The following is a 20272-nucleotide window of genomic DNA, read 5'->3' as shown; positions in this document are numbered from 1 at the left end:
GAGGAACATCCGGAGAACTTGTCGTATCTCACCACACCACTTCGTGATCCTATCCGGGAAGAAGCAAATGCTGGAACAAACAACGGATGCAAACTTACTACTATGGAAGAAGAACCGGCATGATCAAGATGATATGCATGACATGGCAAAGATGATGCAATGCAGTTATCCAATTTAAGCGGGATCGGAACCCGGACAAACAATTAGAGTTGAAGTTGCATTTCCTACCGACAAATTAAGTGTTGATTAGCATGCATAGATATGGCAAGGGTGAGCTACTTCAAAGTTAAACGGAGCGGGGAAAACCATATTCGAAATCCTAAATACTCCGCATATATGTTAGGTGATCATGCATAACTATCAGCGTGCGACATGATGCGAGATGCAAATGGATGTCATATTCATGTTCCTTACATTTTTCTGATCAAAATTCATATATAACACATTTTATTTCGAGTTACAGATTAGAAGATATGATTTTAGCAAGATATACATATTTCCTGCCATTTTTAGAAAAACAGGGAAAGGAGGGAAACAGTTTATACCGAAGAGGAGATAGCCCAAGAGGCTGACTAGCGGGCCAGGGAGATGCTGACAGGCGCTGACGAGGCAGGAAGGATGAGGTGGCGCCGGTGGAGGCTGACAGAAGGGGCCACCTGTCAGGCAACGAAATAGATCAAAAAGGGTTTGTTTTTCAGCCAAAGTGGGGATTCGAACTCAGGATCGATTGATCCAGGCAAATGAACTAACCAGCCAGGCTAATGTGTGTATGTTGATTTGGGAAAGACTCCACGCAAATTGAAGCATCCTTCGCTGCGAGATCTGAAACAAAAGAGATAGGAAAAAGTAGTAACTTAATTTATTTAACCGCTAGGGGATTCGAGCACGGGATCTCTCGGTCGGAGTCAAAGGAACTAACCAGCTAGGCTAGTTGCGGATCAATGAACAGTGCCAGGTGCACGTCAACAAGAACATACATAAGGCCGGGTCGACCTTGCATACTGCAGCCATGGTGGACGAGCAGGTCGGAGATGGTTTGGGCGACTGGGAGCGAACCAGGTCCAGAGAAGTGGCGTCGAGGGTGCGGCTCAGCGGGGTGGTGCAGCTTCGGGTGATGAGACGGTCAGGGAGGCACCGCGGCGTCGCCGGCGACGAGCTCCTGCGGAGGTTACCGGTGGTCAAAGTCGGTAGAAAGAAAACGAGGACGAGATTGAGACGGGGAAGAGGTCTGGAAGAACGAGCACATCACCAGGAAGCCGTGGATGAGGTCGGAGAGGATGGGGGGAGGCCTCCAGCGGCCGGAATCGACCATGAACTCGCCGGAGTTGGAGAAGGGAACGGCGATTTTGCCGTTGATTGAGCGAGCCCCGGCTCGATTCCTTGAACGGGGATGGAGAGGACGACGAGGCGGATCTTCACGTGTCTTCGGCTCGTCGAGGGGCGGCCGGTAGAGGCGGCGCCATGGCGAGCACGGTGGTGGCAGAAGTTTGGGGTTTTCTCTTCGTTTCGTTCACAGAGAAAAGAGAAAGATGGGGAGAAGAGGAGGAAGATGGCGGCGCGAGGGAGGAGATGGTCTAGGGTTTCTGAGGCGGATTAAAAAGGGGAGAGGAGGCTGTTGGTGGTGGCGTGGTGGACAGCGATGGGAGGCTCACGCACCTCTCGTGCTCCTCTCAGGAAGACGACAGGAAAAGAAAAAGATACCCCTTCGATGGAAAGAAAGATGGGCCAGGCTAGGCTGCTTCGGTGGAGGCAAAACGGGCTAAGGGGAGAGGCACGCCTTAGAGAGGATGATGGGCTCCAAGCAAAGATGGACCAGATTGGAGGGAGGAGATTACTTTGAAATATCAAAATAATATAATTTGAAACTTTGCAAATAATTGAAACAGATTTAGAATTAGTTTTTCAACATATCCAAAATAATTATATTTGGGTTTTATTATTATTGAAAATAAGATAAGGAAAGAGGAGTTTAAATAAAAATAGTTTTATTTGAAAGCTTTTATTAAAACATGCAAGGTGATTGATGCCATGATTATGCACAAAAGAAAAGAAACAAACAAATCTAATATGAGGGTTTTCCTGGGCCGTTACATTTTGCTACAGTAATTTGTTTTTATTTTGTGTCTTGGAAGTTGTTTACTACTGTAGCAACCTCTCCTTATCTTAGTTTTGAGTTTTGTTGTGCCAAGTTAAGCCGTTGATAGAAAAGTAAGTACTAGATTTGGATTATTGCTGCAGCTTCCAGATTTCTTTGCTGTCACGAATCTGGGTCTATCTCCATGTAGGTAGCTCAGAAAATTACGCCAATTTACAAGCATGATCCTCAGATATGTACCCAACTTTCATTCAATTTGAGCATTTTCGTTTGAGCAAGTCTGGTGCCACTTTAAAATTCGTCAATACGAACTGTTCTGTTTTGACAGATTCTGCCTTTTATTTCGCATTGCCTCTTTCGCTATGTTGGATGAATTTCTTTGATCCACTAATGTCCAGTAGCATTATGCAATGTCCGAAGTGTTAAGAATGATTGTGTCACCTCCGAATATGTCAATTTATATTGTGCACTAACCCTCTAATGAGTTGTTTTGAGTTTGGTGTGGAGGAAGTTGTCAAGGATCAAGAGAGGAGTATGATGCAACATGATCAAGGAGAGTGAAAGCTCTAAGCTTGGGGATGCACCCGGTGGTTCACCCCTGCATATATCAAGAAGACTCAAGCGTCTAAGCTTGGGGATGCCCAAGGCATCCCCTTCTTCATCGACAAATTATCGGGTTCCTCCCCGAAACTACATTTTTATTCGGCCACATCTTATGTGCTTTTTCTTGGAGTGTCGGTTTGTTTTTGTTTTTGTTTTGTTTGAATAAAATGGATCCTAGCATTCACTTTATGGGAGAGATACACGCTCCGCCGTAGCATATGGACAAATATGTCCTTGGTTTCTACTCATAGTATTCATGGCGAAGTTTCTCCTTCGTTAAATTGTTATATGGTTGGAATTGGAAAATGATACATGTAGTAATTGCTATAAATGTCTTGGGTAATGTGATACTTGGCAATTGTTGTGCTCATGTTTAATCTCTTGCATCATATGCTTTGCACCCATTAATGAAGAAATACATAGAGCATGCTAAAATTTGGTTTGCATAATTGGTCTCTCTAAAGTCTAGATAATTTCTAGTTTTGAATTTGAACAACAAGGAAGACGGTGTAGAGTCTTATAATGTTTTCAATATGTCTTTTATGTGAGTTTTGCTGCACCGGTTCATCCTTGTGTTTGTTTCAAATAAGCCTTGCTAGCCTAAACCTTGTATCGAGAGGGAATACTTCTCATGCATCCAAAATACTTGAGCCAACCACTAAGCCATTTGTGTCCACCATACCTACCTATACTACATGGTATTTTCCCGCCATTCCAAAGTAAATTGCTTGAGTGCTACCTTTAAAATTCCATCATTCACCTTTGCAATATATAGCTCATGGGACAAATAGCTTAAAAACTATTGTGGTATTGAATATGTAATTATGCACTTTATCTCTTATTAAGTTGCTTGTTGTGCGATAACCATGTTTACTGGGGAACGCCATCTACTCTTTGTTGAATATCATGTGAGTTGCTATGCATGTTCGTCTTGTCTGAAGTAAGGGCGGTTTTCACAATCAAATGGTTTGAGTATGCATATTGTTAGAGAAGAACATTGGGCCGCTAACTAAAGCCATGAATCATGGTGGAAGTTTCAGTTTGGACATAAAACCTCAATCTCTTATGAGAATATTAACCGTTGTTGAATGCTTAAGCATTAAAAGAGGAGTCCATTATCTCGTTGTCTATGTTGTCCCGGTATGGGTGTCTAAGTTGAAGAATGATCAAAAGCGAGAAATCCAATGCGAACTTTCTCCTTAGACCCTTGTACAGTGCAGCATAGAGGTACTCCTTTGTGACACTTGGTTGAAACATATGTCATGCAATGATGATCGGTGTTAACCCAAGCTAATTAGGACAAGGTGCGGGCACTATTGGTACACTATGCATGAGGCTTGCAACTTATAAGATATAATTTACATGATGCATATGCTTTATTACTACCGTTGACAAAATTGTTTCATGTTTTCAAAATCAAAGCTCTAGCACAAATATAGCAATCGATGTTTTTCCTCTATGAGGACTATTCTTTTACTTTCAATGTTGAGTCAGTTCACCTATTTCTCTCCACCTCAAGAAGCAAACACTTGTGTGAACTCGTGCATTGATTCCTACATACTTGCTTATTGCACTTATTATATTACTCTATGTTGACAATATCCATAAGATATACATGTTACAAGTTGAAAGCAACCGCTGAAACTTAATCTTCTTTTGTGTTGCTTCAATACCTTTACTTTGAATTATTGCTTTATGAGTTAACTCTTATGCAAGACTTATTGATGCTTGTCTTGAAGTGCTATTCATGAAAAGTCTTTGCTTTATGATTCACTTGTTTACTCATGTCATACACATTGTTTTGATCGCTGCATTCACTACATATGCTTTACAAATAGTATGATCAAGATTATGATGGCATGTCACTCCGAAATTATCTTTGTTATCGTTTTACCTCGCTCGGGACGAGCAGAACTAAGCTTGGGGATGCTGATACGTCTCCAACGTATCGATAATTTCTTGTGTTCCATGCCACATTATTGATGTTATCTACATGTTTTATGCACACTTTATGTCATATTCGTGCATTTTCTCGGAACTAACCTATTAACAAGATGCCGAAGTGCCGATTGCTCGTTTTCTCGCTGTTTTTGGTTTCAGAAATCCTAGTAAAGAAATATTCTCGGAATTGGACGAAACAAAAGCCCAGGGGCCTATTTTCTCACGAAGCTTCCAGAAGTCCGAAGACGAAACGAAGTGGGGCCACGGGGTGGCCAAACCCTAGGGCGGCGCGGCCCCACCCCTGGCCGCGCCGGCCTATGGTTTGGGCCCCCCGTGCCGCCTCTCGACTTGCCCTTCCGCCTACTTAAAGCCTCCGTGACGAAACCTCCAAGCACCGAGAGCCACGATACGGAAAACCTTCCGCAGACGCCGTCACCGCCGATCCCATCTCGGGGATCCTGGAGATCGCCTCCGGCACCCCGCCGGAGAGGGGAATCATCTCCCGGAGGACTCTACACCGCCATGGTCGCCCTCCGGAGTGATGAGTGAGTAGTCTACCCCTGGACTATGGGTCCATAGCAGTAGCTAGATGGTTGTCTTCTCCCCATTGTGCTATCATTGTCGGATCTTGTGAGCTGCCTATCATGATCAAGATCATCTATATGTAATTCTATATGTTGCGTTTGTTGGGATCCGATGAATAGAGAATACTTGTTATGTTGATTATCAAAGTTATGCTTATGTGTTGTTTATGATCTTGCATGCTCTCCGTTACTAGTAGATGCTCCGGCCAAGTAGATGCTTTTAACTCCAAGAGGGAGTACTTATGCTCGATAGTGGGTTCATGCCTCGCATTGACACTGGGACGAGTGACGTGAAAGTTCTAAGGTTGTGTTGTGCTTCGTTGCCACTAGGGATAAAACATTGATGCTATGTCTAAGGATGTAGTTGTTGATTACATTACGCACCATACTTAATGCAATTGTCCGTTGCTTTGCAACTTAATACTCGGAGGGGGTTCGGATGATAACCCGAAGGTGGACTTTTTAGGCATAGATGCAGCTTGGATGGCGGTCTATGTACTTTGTCGTAATGCCCAATTAAATCTCACTATACTCATCATGATATGTATGTGCATTGTCATGCTCTCTTTATTTGTCAATTGCCCAACCGTAATTTGTTCACCCAACATGCTGTTCGTCTTATGGGAGAGACACCTCTAGTGAACCGTGGACCCCGGTCCAATTCTCTTTACTCGAAATACAATCCATCGCAATACTTGTTTTTACCGTTTTCTCTCGCAAACAATCATCTTCCACACAATACGGTTAATCCTTTGTTACAAGCAAGCCGGTGAGATTGACAACCTCACCGTTTCGTTGGGGCAAAGTACTTTGGTTGTGTTGTGCAGGTTCCACGTTGGCGCCGGAATCTCCGGTGTTGCGCCGCACTACATCCCGCCGCCATCAACCTTCAACGTGCTTCTTGGCTCCTCCTGGTTCGATAAACCTTGGTTTCTTTCTGAGGGAAAACTTGATGCTGTGCTCATCATACCTTCCTCTTGGGGTTGCCCAACGAACGTGTGAAATACACGCCATCAACGGTCAGGCCGGGCCGGGCTCGGGCCTGACGGCGCGGGCTTTTTTAAGCTAGGCCCGAAACCCGACCCGGCCTGAACTTTGCCCAGGTGTACTCTGAACCCAGCTGAGGAGAACAAGCGTATCCATGAGCGTGTAAATGCGTTGACTCAACTATCATCTTTAGATGAGGTTTTCTGGAAGGATCAATCAAAGGCTTCCACTGTCGCGAAGTTCCAAGATAAGGTTCAGCAGGTCCACCGATTCTTCGACAAGTGCTATAAAGGATTGAGAATAGTTTGGAAGACAATGTTCCCTTTGAACGTAGTCCCTCCCTCGTTGTTGACTTTAATGTCAAAATTCAGTAATACCAGGAAGATCCGAAGCTTGATTCGAGCACAACTTATCGCATGAGCTAAAGCTGCATTTGCCCTTGTTCTTGTACGTCATCCCTCAGCAGACTTGATGACAATTGCCAATGCTGATGGTGAATTAGAGCCGCTTTACCCAAAGGTGGAGGTTCCTGCCGCCATCGTTATCGAAAGGCTTGAATAATCTTCAACAACAACCGAACAAATAGAGGCTCCACAGGAGTAGTTCAGAAATATATCCCTGTTGTAAAGGGAATGCCCCGAGACTTGTTGCATCCGAATGTTCGGATGATTAGGGTTAAACTAATTTATCGGCAGGTGTATATATATGTACCTTCTTTTTGGTAATGCCGTTGGCAAAATTTGAAGGAGTAAATCTTAATTACTCGTTTTAAATATGTATTAAGACGTATACGTATGTTTGTCGGTAGCAAAATATTTGAGTGATCAACTCGTGTTGTAGGTTTTGCTAAACCCATTGTATGTGCAACTTTGCTTTCAACCGATGCATGAATTGACAGCAGCTCCCAAATAAATAGGTGGAACTAGATCTGCCGATGACTCCATCGCTTTTTAGTACTTCTGTAGTTTAAAGTACCGGACATGGGTCGTTTTCGTACGTGTTTCATGATCCTTGCTATCTGCGGTACTCTTTGAGGCATTTGGCGCGAAGGATAAAGAGCAAGATTTCCATCGATTTTGCATCATAACACCCGTAATTTCAGAGGCTTTTTGGAGTGCAATCTCTGGGCGTATTTTCAATTAAACCGATATCCGTTGTAGTATATGAACAAAGTTCTTGATGATTTTGTTCGCGTGTCCCGAATTACTGCAATACTTCAGAGAAACGAAACTTGAGTCTTCATTAATAAAATAAGCGAGAACTAAGGGGCTAAAAGGGCCCTATTAAAAAGAGAAAAAACTAAATATAATGCTACCCATCCTTTTAAGCAAGAGGAGGGTTCTTCTTATCTTCGAACTTATCCGACGTGCCAGTGGCTTTGGAAGCGTTACTGGTTTCATCAGGAGTTCTTGCGGCGAGTGCCGGAGTTTTGTTTTCTTCCACAATGGTCTTGCCGTCAGCTGCCGAAGTTTTTACTGTCGAAGCTTCCAGAGCAAGATCAACCGGTTTCTTCTTTGTTTACTTGACGCATTCATCTTCCTTATTATCTAGTGCTGACGATTTTGAAGGGAAGTCGTCAGGTTCCTGTTTTAGTCCGAACTTGGCAGCAATCCTCTGAAACTCGCGATCACAATTATCTGAGTGTGAAAAACTTCCATAAACTGTGATGTTTGTTCCATTGTTCTCAGGCATCTTGAGCTTGAGGTACGCATAATGTGGCACAGCCATGAACTTGGCATAAGCTGATCTCCCAAGTATAGCGTGGTACTGTGATTCCCAGTTTACTACTTCAAACTCGATCTTTTCCTTCCTGAAGTTATCGGGTTTTCCAAATACAACGTTCAAGTAAACTTTGCCAAGAGAGTACGCCGGTAAGGTGGGGAGAATCCCGTGGAAACAAGTGTCTGTTTCTTCTAGCATCCTCATCGTAATTCCCATGTATTTGATTGTGTCGAGGAATATCAGATTTAATCCGCTTCCACCGTCCATGAAGACCTTGCTCATTTTAAACCCTCCAATTTGCGCTTCGATTACTAAGGCAGCGTGCCCTGGCTTTGGAATTGTCATCGGGTGATCTGCTCTGCTGAACATAATGCTCTGAGATGACCAGTCGATGTATTCAGGAATATTAGCCATGATACTTTCTGCTAGGTTGATTTCTTGGGTGAACTTCTTCATCTCCCTTCTCGAAACACCAGTTCTGTGAATCATACTCATATGTCCACGTGGTGGCGGAAAAGATTCGTTAGAGTTGTGGGGCTGGACCTGCTGAACCTGGTGTTGAGGTGGCGGTGGTGGTGGGATTGGCTGCTGCTGCTGGATGAGCTTCTGCATCTCAATGAACTGTCGACAGTCTCTGAGCAGATGACTTGATTTCTTCTTGTTGACTTTAGAGTCGATGTACGCGTGAAGGTAGCAAGGGGCATTTATCTGCTCGGCGAAGGGTAACTCGGGGGTCCTCGGAGGTCATGGTTTGTAGTTGCCACGGTTCCCAGAATTATTCTGATTGCTATCCTGTCGGTCGTCTTGCCTGTCGTCATACCGATCATCTCGTCGATCAGAATATCCTGCGGCTACCAAGTTACTGCCATCGTAACTGCGGTCTTTCCTTTTCTTATGACGATCTCTTCGACCACCCGAATCATGCCTCGGTTGATCATCGTCTTCGTCGTCACTGCGTGGTCGAGGCCTTCGCACGTTGTCTTCGCCATCAGCCCAGCTGTTGGCAATTTCCATTAACTTGGTTATGGTCTTCGGCTTCTTGCGCTCAAGCTCCTCTATGTAGGTTTCACGTCGAATTCCATCGCTAAAGGCATCGATTGCTCTGTCGACGGAAACATCTTCGGCAGCGTTCAGGAGTTTAGTGAACCTCCCAATGTATGCACGCATCAACTCCTTCGGCTTCTGCTGGCAATGCCGTAATTCATTGATCCCAAAATGCCTCTTGTATGTTGCTTGGAAGTTTGTGACGAAAGCCTCTACCAGATCATCCCATGACTTGATGGAACCCTTCGGCAGACCTCTCAACCAGGCCCGTGCCGAATCCTTCAGGTAAAGTTGCAAGCACTGCATTGCTGCTATCTGATTTCCTTTGTGTAGGATCACAGTCTGCAGATAATCATCTATCCAAGACCTCGGCTCCTGTTGTCCGCCATACTTAGCGGCATCAGTAGGAGTAGGTTTGAACCTTTTGGGCGGCATTGTCTCGCGAATCTTATAACTGAAACAATCAAATCCCATCATCTCGCCATCGTACTCCTGGCTTTCTTCTGAGGCGTCACTATCGTACTCCTCCCTTGTGGCTCACCGTCGCCTGGCTTTGTCGATTCTACTCTGGGTGATTTCATCTCGGGCGTCCCTTGAACGGTGCTTCGAGCCGCTGGCTTGAAGCATGGATTTTTTCCTTTCGTGGAACCAGACTGTCTCCCAGGATTGCAAGGCTTTCCAGAGCGCCTCGATGAGCTTGAGTCATAGAACCTTCGGGTCGATGGTTGATGAGGTATGCTGCGAGGTTGGCGGTCGCTCCCTCAACGGTTTTTGGCCTTAACATACCCGTAGTGTCCCTAGTCATGAAGACCTTGGATAGGTTCGACGTTATTTCTCTAGCATCGTCCTCAGAAAGTCGAGATAGCCTTGATCGATGCTTTCCTGCGCCTTGGCTGCTTCGAGATGCGCTTCCTCGTGAGCCCCTCCGTCGTTCACTAGATTGATCTGCTGCTAATAGACGTCTTTCGAGGGTGGCCTGCTCGTTCAACAGTCGCTCCCGGTTTTTCTCCAAGATAGAGCGATAGGCATTGAGGGTTCCAACCGAAGTACCGGCGGGAAGCAGCGTGTTATTAAGTACGGTTGCCCGGGCCGCTGCCCATTCTTCCTCCACGATGGTGTAATCGCTGTTGTTGTTAGTGGCACTGTTTTCAAAGTTATATCGTCTGCTGGAGCGAGGGGTGTGATCTCCTCCTCCTCCTTCGTTCCCCGCGTTTCCTGCGTTATTGGCAGCATAGACTTGATGCCGCGCTGTTTTCCAGGTGGTCGCCCTGACAATGCTGTCGACACTGTCTTCTCCCGATGAATATCTAGCACTGCAGATGAACGGTGTGTCGCTTGATCCCAACCCGTGCCTGGTGTCGCAGTTCAGACAGTAGTACGAGGTCATATCCGACGATACGGGGTTATCGGATCCAACCGACATCGACGACACCGACCGAGGGGTCGATGGTAGAGACAAACTCGTCGAGCCTGTCAAGCCAGCCGAAAGATCAATTGACGATGACATGATCGATCCTGCAGCCGGTGGGGGCGGTTTCCTTGCTGATCTGGGGACGGACGGCTCCAGCAGCCGAAGAACTCCCTCCGCGTTGACGTTACAGTGGACGCTCCCGAACGTCATGCCCATGTTTCCTTGCAGGCTCGAGAAAGTCGAACGGGAAGAGTCACTATGCGGGGTGAACTCGTAGGAACCGAATCGGACCAGACTCCCCGAGCTTGGTGATGTCGACGGCGTCGACGAAGCTGCCGACGACATAGATGGATCTGCCGATGACGGATCTTGTGCCAACAGGGTCCCCACAGACGGCTTTAATTGTCGAGGGTACTCCTCAGCAATGCCCTCCGTTTGGGGCTTAGGGTAGATGGAATCCTGTAGGCTGACACGAAACATCGGTTATCAAGCAAGCAGGGAAAGCGATTTACCTAGGTTCGGGGCCCTCGATGAGGTAAAACCATTACGTCCTGCCTGTCTGATCTTGATTATGAAAATATCGGGTTACAATGGGGTGCCGAAGGCTTCGGCTGTGTTCTCGTCGAGAGGCTAAGTTCTGCAGGGACCTAGCTCTAGACTTATGGTGGCTAAGATTGCTAAGATTACGTGTGTCCTCGGCAGCCCCCTCCTGGTCCTTATATAGGGAGCCAGGTCTCGAGAGATCTGTCCGGGTACGACTAGGTTACAAAGGGCCCTAGTTCTAAACTTTCCTTGTATTCTTCGTCTCTTCGTCTTATTCTTCAAGGAATCTTCTTCGGCACCGACGCAGTAGTCCACCTTGCCATCGTGTGTCTTCATGGGCCTCTAGTTAGGCCGTCCAGGATAGGGCAATAACAGTTACCCGAAGCCCGAAGGTTAATACCCACGTCAGCGCGACCATCTTTTTTTGAGATGGGTCCGCGCGGGATGGATCACCGCGTTGGAGATACCCTCTGTCCAGGCAAGCCCTTTTGGTCCGTTGGCCGCAAACAACACATAAAACATAAATTAGGATTTTCATTCAAATTTTGTTATGTATTACAAGGTTGAGTGAAAAAACAACTGAATTTAAACTAAGATCCACGCTGCTCGCTGTCGGTCGGCGGGGCGATGGCCCAGCTTCATCGTTGTTCTTCGCCTACATCCGCCACTGCAGGTACTAGGAGGTCAACAGTGAAATATTTTTTCTTACGATGTTTACCGTTGGTGATAAGATGAAAGTATTTTGCATCCCCCTTTTGAATAAGTTTAACCTTCGTACATTTGGATTCCTCAATACATCCCAATATTAGCAAATCATCATTACTTGTACGCATAGAAGTTCTCTCATCATCGCTAAGTGAAACTAGCTCCACTTTGCAATCCAAGGAGTCAATTATACTAGCGAGTCTCACTTTTTCAATTTTATAATGGCCACATAAATTACGGGTCCAATCTCAAGGGAAATGTCGAAGATATCTTTTTCGATAAAAGGAAATATATTAATATCAAAACGATACAAATTACACCTAGCCTCTGCAATAACGCACCACTCTAATGGCACTACGGATGCACACAGCCAAAAAAAGGAAAAGAAAACTAAGAAACAAAAGTTCCGCTACAGTATCTCGGGCCTAACAACAGCAATGCATCCACCGCCAAGATAACACCTGAAGTACAGACTCTCCAAAAACGACGCCTCCAAGAAGGGAACAGTGCGCTAACACCATCGTCGTCCGATCAAAGATCTTAGGTTTTCACCCTGAAGATAGTCCCCGCTCTCAAAACAATGCCTCCAACAACGTCATTGCCAGGCACAACCAGTTAAGGCTAGACCTTGGGTTTTCACCCTGAAAGGTAGGACTCTGAACTTCACCTGTGTTGTCGCCCCCACTTTCATATCGCTGCTGTGAAACCCAACACCAAGAAAATCCCTCAACAGCGCGGAGATTTGAACCTCCCTTAGCTAGTCCTCCCCTCCGGCCTTCATGAACTTCCCTTCTTCCGACTTTCACCGTGGATCCATAGTCACTTGATGTCAACACAGAAAAAGAGCTTCGCGCCGCTCCCTCCGGAACCAATCGGTCGGAATAAAAGCATGGTGCACACGACCGAATACCACCGATCCATCAAACTCCAGGCAAAAAGCATTGTTATATTCGCCGGCGGAGCCTTCCGGAACTCAACACACCGGCCAGATCACGAGTCCAGGCCTCCGGTAGGTCCTCCTCTTCACGCAAGAGAGTCCCTAGGACCGCCTTGTTTATTCAGGTCGGACCCCCACGTCGGCGACCATCCTGGGCTGGCCACTCCAACCCTCCACCAGCGACACCATCGGCGGCTTCCAAGCTCCTCCATCTCGCCGCCGGAACACGGTGATAGATCAAAAGATCCACCACCACCAACCGCAGGCCGATCCTCTCCGGCGAAGAAGAGGGCCACCTCCACCGTCGAACCCAACGCTTCTGCTCCGGGCATCCTCGTACCGCGGGAGAAGCCCAAGATCATCGCCCCTCACCGGCGAGAGGCGGAGGGAAAGGCGCTGTCCGCCTCCACCAGCCACCACCGCCGGCATGCCGCCGATGTGAGGCGGGGAGGCAGCAGCCCGCAGCTGGATCATCCCCGGGAGGACCGCCGCCGCCCCTCCATCCTCGTCCGACCATCGCCGCCCCGGGAGGCGGAAGGGCCGCCGCCGCGTGAGAGACTCCTTAGCCGCCGTTCCCGACGCGTCACGAGGGAAGGCCCCCGCCGCCGCCACGCCCCGAGATCTTTGCCCCGGCGGCCCTGCCGCCGGCGGCGGCGGCGGGAGGATTGGGAGGCAGGGTGCGGGAGGCTAGGGTTGCGGGTGCGGGAGGCTCAACCACTACTGACTACTCTTCGCTTCGAGAGATACATTAGGATTCTAAGGTATTAGACGGCTCTCCGAGATAGACTAGGATTCTACAGTATTATTCGGTTCAGAGACAGACTAGGATTTTAGATTCTTCTTCTTGTTCTACATAAACCAACCCGACAAGGCTCAGAGCAATATATTTTATACCGTTCTATTTTCTCCGCAAGCGATGAAGTCCTACAAAGAAGCTAATACCACGATCGAAGATCTTCCACAGGTACGTATATGATATTCTCTCTTTCTTTGATCCACTTATTGATACCAAATTATAACTAATGAACTCGGCGGCCTGCATGAAGGATGTTCTTTGCAGGATATTTTCATGGTTGAATATGAGGGATGTTGCTCGTGTCTCCGCGAGTCCGCGTCCTGCTCTTCCTTCCTCATGGCTTGGGGGAGCTATCCCCGTCTTACTTTTGACGAGGATACTTTTGGTCTGCGACGACCACCGCATAAGCAACACAATGTTGCTCTTGCGCTGCAGCGTCGAGACGAGCTTGCGAGTTGCTTTGTTCGATACGTAGATAACATTATCGCGTCGCGCCGCCGCCACAGCGACACCGCCGCGCTGGATGCGCTGATCGTCAAGTTCCCCTACCTGGATCATGACGCTGCCTGGGTGGACCGCTTGGTTCGCCTCGCCCTGATCACGTCCACGACCACCAGGTTCCTCAGGCTGGACTTTCAACCCCACGGCTGCTACAATCCCAACAGACTCCAATACGACTTACCCTGCTCGCTGCTGTCGGCTGGGACACCGGCCGCCGCCGCGTTGGAGCACCTCTACCTCCGGCAGGGAATCTTACGGCTGGAAACTTCGCCCTTGTGCAAGCCGCCCGGGCTGACCAACTTGGCCACCCTGGTTCTATCCATTGTGCGTGTCACCAGCGAGGGCCTGGAGCACTTCCTCTCATCCTGCCATAAACTACAGAGCCTCAAGCTCAAGCGCTGTGAGGACCTTGAGTACGTCAAGGTTTCGCATGATCGTCTGAAGCAGCTCAGGCTTCTTGTCGTGAAAAAGTGCTGGTCGATGAGGAGGATCGACGTATCTGGCTCCGCCATCGAGTCCCTGCGATTTGATGGACGACACTTGCTAGCGACCTTGCTTCGAGGGTCCACGTCATTACCGGCTCTCAAGGCGACGAGTGCCAACTTTGACCTTGAGTACTTGCTGGGGCCTGCGGCCAAGCCTGACGCAGCCAGGGACTCATCGCGACTTGAACTGCTAAGCCTAGCGCGCCTTATGCCAGCCCTGGAAACTTTATCACTGTTGAATTTACGGCGTGTCGACCCATTCAAAGAAAATGATGCAGAAATTTCGAGCTTATTTTCCTCAAGTAAAACTACTGGGATCGAGGTATCCAGTAGAATAAGGGGAATCGGTCAAGCTAGCTCTCTCCTAGCTCTCTATGCGCCTCTCGCCGACGGCGATCTACCACACCTCCGCCGCGGCCGCCGTCTCACAGAGCCTCCACAACGCTGCGGAGGGTGCGGATGTCTTCTCCGAGCAGATCGCGCAGGGGCTCAACCCCTCGGGGCTCCGAGCCATCTCGAGAAGGTACTCGGAGGGAGAGCTCGCTGGAGCTAGATCTCCACGACAAGCTGGTCCGGCGCTACTACCTGCTCTACATCATGCAAGCCTCGCCGGAGGAGCGGACGGCGATGTGCGAGCCCATCGGTTGGCGTCCCCCGCTTCCCCGAGATCTTCAGCGTCAGATCCGCTACCTGGAGGCGCGGGTCGCGGCTGGAGAGCGGGGGGACGGGATCCCGCCGCCGTGATTTCTCCGGTGGTGCCGCGCCGCCATGTTTCGCTCTTCTCTCAAGCTATGGGAGATGAGGTGGAACTCCATGATCTGTTTCAGGGTGGAATCGAACCGCTTCTGGTCTCCGCTCCGACCGTGCGTACTGTTCATGGCGGGTCCTCCTTCGTTCCCCACCGAAGCGGGCCATGGCGATCAGAGAGGGAGCACCGAGTGAAATATAGATTTCCACTCCTTCCCCTGTTCCCCATTCGATTTACTTCTACTGCTCAAACCTTCGCCACCAAGCTCAATCCGCCTAGATCTGCGACGTGCCGGAGGAGGTTTACTCTGGCGTCTGTGGTGGCGGATGGCAGAGAGGAGGCGCAGGGAGAGAAGATGTACTTGGAGGGGGAGCATGGGGAGGGAATAGGAGAAGATGTCAGCTACCGAGGGTGCACCGGAGTTCGACGAGGCTGGCGTTGGCGGCTGGGGAAGGCTTGGTCTGCGCTCGCCGAGAGGCCAAGCTCAACCACTCCTCCAACTCCGGCAGAGGGCGAGCTTCGCATTGGTTCCATCGTCATCAACACACCTTGGCGGGCTGGGTCCTCGGCTTGCGGTGGAGCCTCGCGCGGAGGCGCAGGAGGTGAAGCCTGGTCCGAGATTCGCCAAGCTCTCCGAGCTACTGGCGATGTCCAGCTCATCGGAAGGAGACTGCAATGCGAAGATGGTCTGCGAGGCTTCGTCAGTAACAGTGGGCAAGGCTTGCAATCCGAGGAAGAAGAAGACAGGGAGGCCGCGGAAATCTCGAACTGCTTTCGAGATAGCGCAGGAAGCAGCTCACTGCAGCGCACCGAGCATCTGGCAGCTAGTGCAGAGTGCTCAAGGGTTCAACAAATCAGAGATTCAGTCAGTAAATGGATTGATTCAGTTCAGCTATCACACCAGATTCTTGGAGGAGATTGTCCAACAGCTCCGGCAGCCATCACCAGAACTCTAGCTGATGAGGTTCAGGTTTCTGGTCCTCTACAGGTCCATGCTCAGGATGAATCTGTGGTGGAGTGTTCTCAAGCTTCTAGAAGAATGGAGAAGAGGAATCAAAAAACATCAAGATTGGTGCTCTGGAGGGGTCCGGAGATCGGTGAGTCCCGACGAGTGGGTGGTGGAGAATGCTTTGGTGGAGTGGATGACTTTTTCCAACAACTTTGGCATATTCCATGGCATCCACCAGACCTTCCTCCCCGCAAAGCTACTATAAAAAGGGTGCCTCCTCTTTTAGGGTTCCTCTTTTGGCCTCTTGGGTGGCGGCGGAGGAGATCTCCGGGGAGAGTCATTTTGGTGTGGAGATCTGTCCTGTACATACCATAGTAGACATGGCTGGTAGAGGGGGATACAAAGGTAGAGGTAGAGGTGGAGGTGGGAACAACCAAGAACAATGGCAGCAGCAGCCAGGGCAGATGCAACCTACCTTTCAACAGCAGCAGCGGCGGCTGCCCATGGAATTCCCCCAACCTCGGAGCTTTTGGTTACCCTCAGCCTCCTTTTGGGTTTGCTCCAAGCCACATGCCTCCTCCTTGGGCTTTCAATGGTTCATACCAGAAGTACCCTCCTAATGCTGGCTTTGGTATGCAATCTAATCAATGGTTGGCTTCTCAACAACCTGGTTTCCAACAGCAACCTCAGCAACCTCCAGTTCAGCAGCAGCAGCAACAGAAGCCTCAGCAGCCTCAGCAGCAACAACAACAACAGCAACTGCAGCTTCCTGCCTCTGGTGGAGAAGGTTTGAGCAAGCCAAAGAACACTTCTAGGGGGAAGAAGAAGATTGGGTCTGTCCAACAGAACTCTCCTTCTGCTATCTCCTCCAATGCCCTACAGATGAGTTATACCAACACCATCTGTATGTGTTGTGGAGAGCCAGGTCACCACCAAGCTGCTTGTGGTAGGACTCCTATGTGTTTCATCTGTAAAGCCACTTCTCATCTGGTGGACGAATGCCCAGTCAGGAAAAGACCACACCAGCTAGCTAAGTATGTAGGAAGTGGGGCTCCATGTCAACACCCGGATTTTTAAGTCCGGATGCCTATTATGTCATACATCGCAATCCCAGGAAATTGTTGTTGCGAGGCATAATAGTTAAGTATCACAGTCATCATTCATTACAAACCATAATGTCTTACAATTTGGAATCACATGATCCATATTACACAAATAGTTGATCTAATGATCAACGAACAAACACAAGTTCATAGCGGAAGCGTAAGATACAAGGACTCTCTAGTCCATAGGCCAACGCTTGACGTTAGAAGCTCCTAGTTGTGGTAGACGTCCTGCTGAGCGTCATCCTCGTCACGCTGCTCGGCTTCGTATTCTGGCCATTTGAATAGCCAGGGACAAAGCCGTGAGTACTTTAAGTACTCGCAATCTAATACTAAAGTAAGTACTAACATTACTATGGAAAAGGTTCTAAGCTCTAAGGTTATTTGCATAAAGCCAATTTTATTTGAGTAAACCTTTTTGTAAACAACTCCTCATGTGCTAACTAACTCAAGTGGGAACATTAGTGTCATTCCCACAACTCTGTTGTGATTCAAAATCAAAGTCACCGTTTAAGTTCAAAATCCACCAGTCACATAGATATAAATTCTGATGACGGAAACAAAATGGCCTTTCCAATTGTCCATATCCGCGGACGCGGCTATTCGAATAGTTCTACACTCTGCAGAGGTCGCACACTTGTGCCACAACGTTTGATTACATCCGTCAGGGATAAAACCCCGAATGATCGTAACTCAGTACGCGGATCATCAACCATAACCTTTCACTTACATATCCTAGTATAGGCACCTCTCCCCATGAGCTTGGCCTCCCGGTAAAAACCAACTGTTAACCCGGGAACTGCACAGGGCTTGGGTCGGACATTCACCTCATTCCACGTCATTTCTCATCCTTTCTTTTGTTGTAGAGGCAGCCTTCAGCCTAACCCCGATGACGCTTGTTTAGAGGGAACCCATACTAAGATACATAAATTTCCAGCTAAGCCTTACCCATAATCAGGTATTGTGGGGGTACTCAAAAATTGGAATGGTATCGCATCCAACTCAATCATCAGTTTTTAGCCAAAATCACCAAGTCAAATTCAGGTCATATTCACCTTCAAAATCTTTCAATGGAAATGACTCATCATTCCAAGGTTTTCCCTATCATCATTTCATAAACACATGTTCCCATCTAGAGTAGTCATCTTTAATTTAGCACTAGCATCTAAGTATGAGGGGTGCTAAGTACTTTGCTTTGCTTCTAGGCTAAACTTGATACTCTTGTACTAATCCAATACTAACCAAGTGAATCATAAATCAAAAAGTACTTTGATAAGACAAAAGTAAATAAAGCTTGTAAAGTAAAAGCTGGGAAGTAGGATCATAAGCATAAAGTAAAATGGGGTAATGCTTTGCTCATGGTGAGCTTTGCACTTTGCAAGAGTATTATCTTGCCTTGGTTGGGAAGCTGGTCCAAAGTGGTCTTCTTCTTCTTGGAAGTAGACCTCCTCCTCCTCCTGGTACTCCTCGGTACTAGCGTCTAAAATACGAATACGGAGTACACAATCATCACACCAAACTAAGTTACTAAACTAGGCACAAACATGGTTCACACACTTAAACTAGCATCACATATTACTATTAGGTTGGTGGATGTGTTTTTCTTATTATTTAAGAAAAATAATTTCCGCTCATACTAAACTTAAATGTTACTTTGAGTTATTCAGAGAAATAATTTCCTCACCTTATCTTATTAAGATTTAATTTCTCTTATACATAATATGTGACCTAGGTTGACCCAAGTCAACCTCTTCACACTTATCATTTGGAGAAAATGATTTAAATGAGGTGAGCACCTCATACCATTTAATACTAGCTTATCAAAGATTTAATATCACCAACAAATCCTATGGGACCTAGCTAACCAGAGTCTCCACTTCATTTCGACTTGGTGGTGACAAGATTTAAATGAGATAAACTCTCTCATGAAAGTTCTTAATAGTTTTGGACAATATCTTTTACTAGAAAATAGCCATAAAGTCATTTAAATCAACTAAACCATGATCAATCAAAGTAAGCATGTCATATTTTTGTAGAAACAATTAGTATAAGTGAAAAGTGAATTATTGGAGGTGGAATTAACTGAAAAGCATTTATGGTTGATTTTTAAGAATTAATATAAGGTAGAAAAGTCCCTGCTTTGTTTATTTTGCCACTTTAATTCTACAAAATATCTAGGGTTCTATCCAGTGGCATTGGGTAGACAAAATCCTAAGGTTTCCAAAAATATAAAGTTTGTAAAATTTGGCCCAGTAGATTTGTCCCTATTGAATTTCAAAGTTTGCATCAGATTAGGGTATTTCTCCTATTTTCCAAATTTGAATTCAAAAGGTGGGCTGGCGCGGGAAAATTAACGGGCTGTGCAGAGAAAAGGAGAAATGGGCCGGCCCAGTACTGCGTCCAGCGCAGCGGGCCGTCTGACGGTAGGTCCCACGCGTCAGTGGGACTTAAATCCCGAAGCGGTACGGGGAGAGGAGGGTCGTGCGATTAGAAGGGGATCGCACGGTCGAGAGAGGCCTTCGTCTCCGGCGAGAGGGGACTCACTGCGACGGCGGCGGGGGTCGGCGAGCTCGTCGGAGCTCCGGCGGTCGAGGGCGATGTGCGCAGCGACGTTGGAGTGGATGAGGAAGCGCCTGGAAGCGGTTGCGTCTCCAATGGCGGCCTCCTGCTCCGGCGACTCCGTGTATCGGCGGCGGCGGCGATCTTGCGATTGGAGGCCTCACGGCGACTAATTGGTGGAATTGAGGTGGCGAGGAGAGCTGCGGTGAGGTGGGGAAGAAGTTGGCGTGCTCAATTTGGGCGGAGGAGTCCCCTTTTTATAGCGGATGGAGGTGGCCGTGGGGTGCTGTGGAGGAGCGTCGACGGCGTCGTCGTTCCAAGTCGCCAAGGGGCAAGGGATGGGTGCGTACGGTGGCTGGCGTCCTGGCGAGGCTGACGAGCGTGAGCGTGGCGCGGCAGGGGCTCTGTAGAGATGGTGCGCTTGACGGGAGTGCTCGGGCCATGGCGGGTCGCGTCGACGGTGACGACGGCCACAGCTCTCCCGCGGTCCAACGGTCGTGTCCGGGCGTCTCCTGGTGTCTGCGCGCGCGGCCGACGAGCGGCGGAGGCAAGTGGTGGC

The 20272-nt window shown here is 48.1% G+C and overlaps 1 long non-coding RNA gene across 1 annotated transcript; it reads right to left on the bottom strand.

Moving 5' to 3' along the window:
• Positions 1-549: 549 nt before the first annotated feature.
• Positions 550-1278, bottom strand: LOC124684075. The gene is made up of 3 exons (XR_006996888.1): positions 920-1278; positions 751-822; positions 550-656 (listed from the first exon to the last, which is right to left on the bottom strand). It is a non-coding gene; the product is annotated as an uncharacterized LOC124684075 (long non-coding RNA).
• Between the last annotated feature and the right edge of the window lie 18994 nt (positions 1279-20272).

The sequence above is a fragment of the Lolium rigidum genome, chromosome 1 (genome assembly GCF_022539505.1).
Source record: "Lolium rigidum isolate FL_2022 chromosome 1, APGP_CSIRO_Lrig_0.1, whole genome shotgun sequence".
NCBI classification, from domain to species: Eukaryota; Viridiplantae; Streptophyta; class Magnoliopsida; order Poales; family Poaceae; genus Lolium; species Lolium rigidum.
The sequence above is the reverse complement of the archived record's forward strand: the minus strand, read 5'-3'. Positions and strand labels throughout refer to the sequence as shown.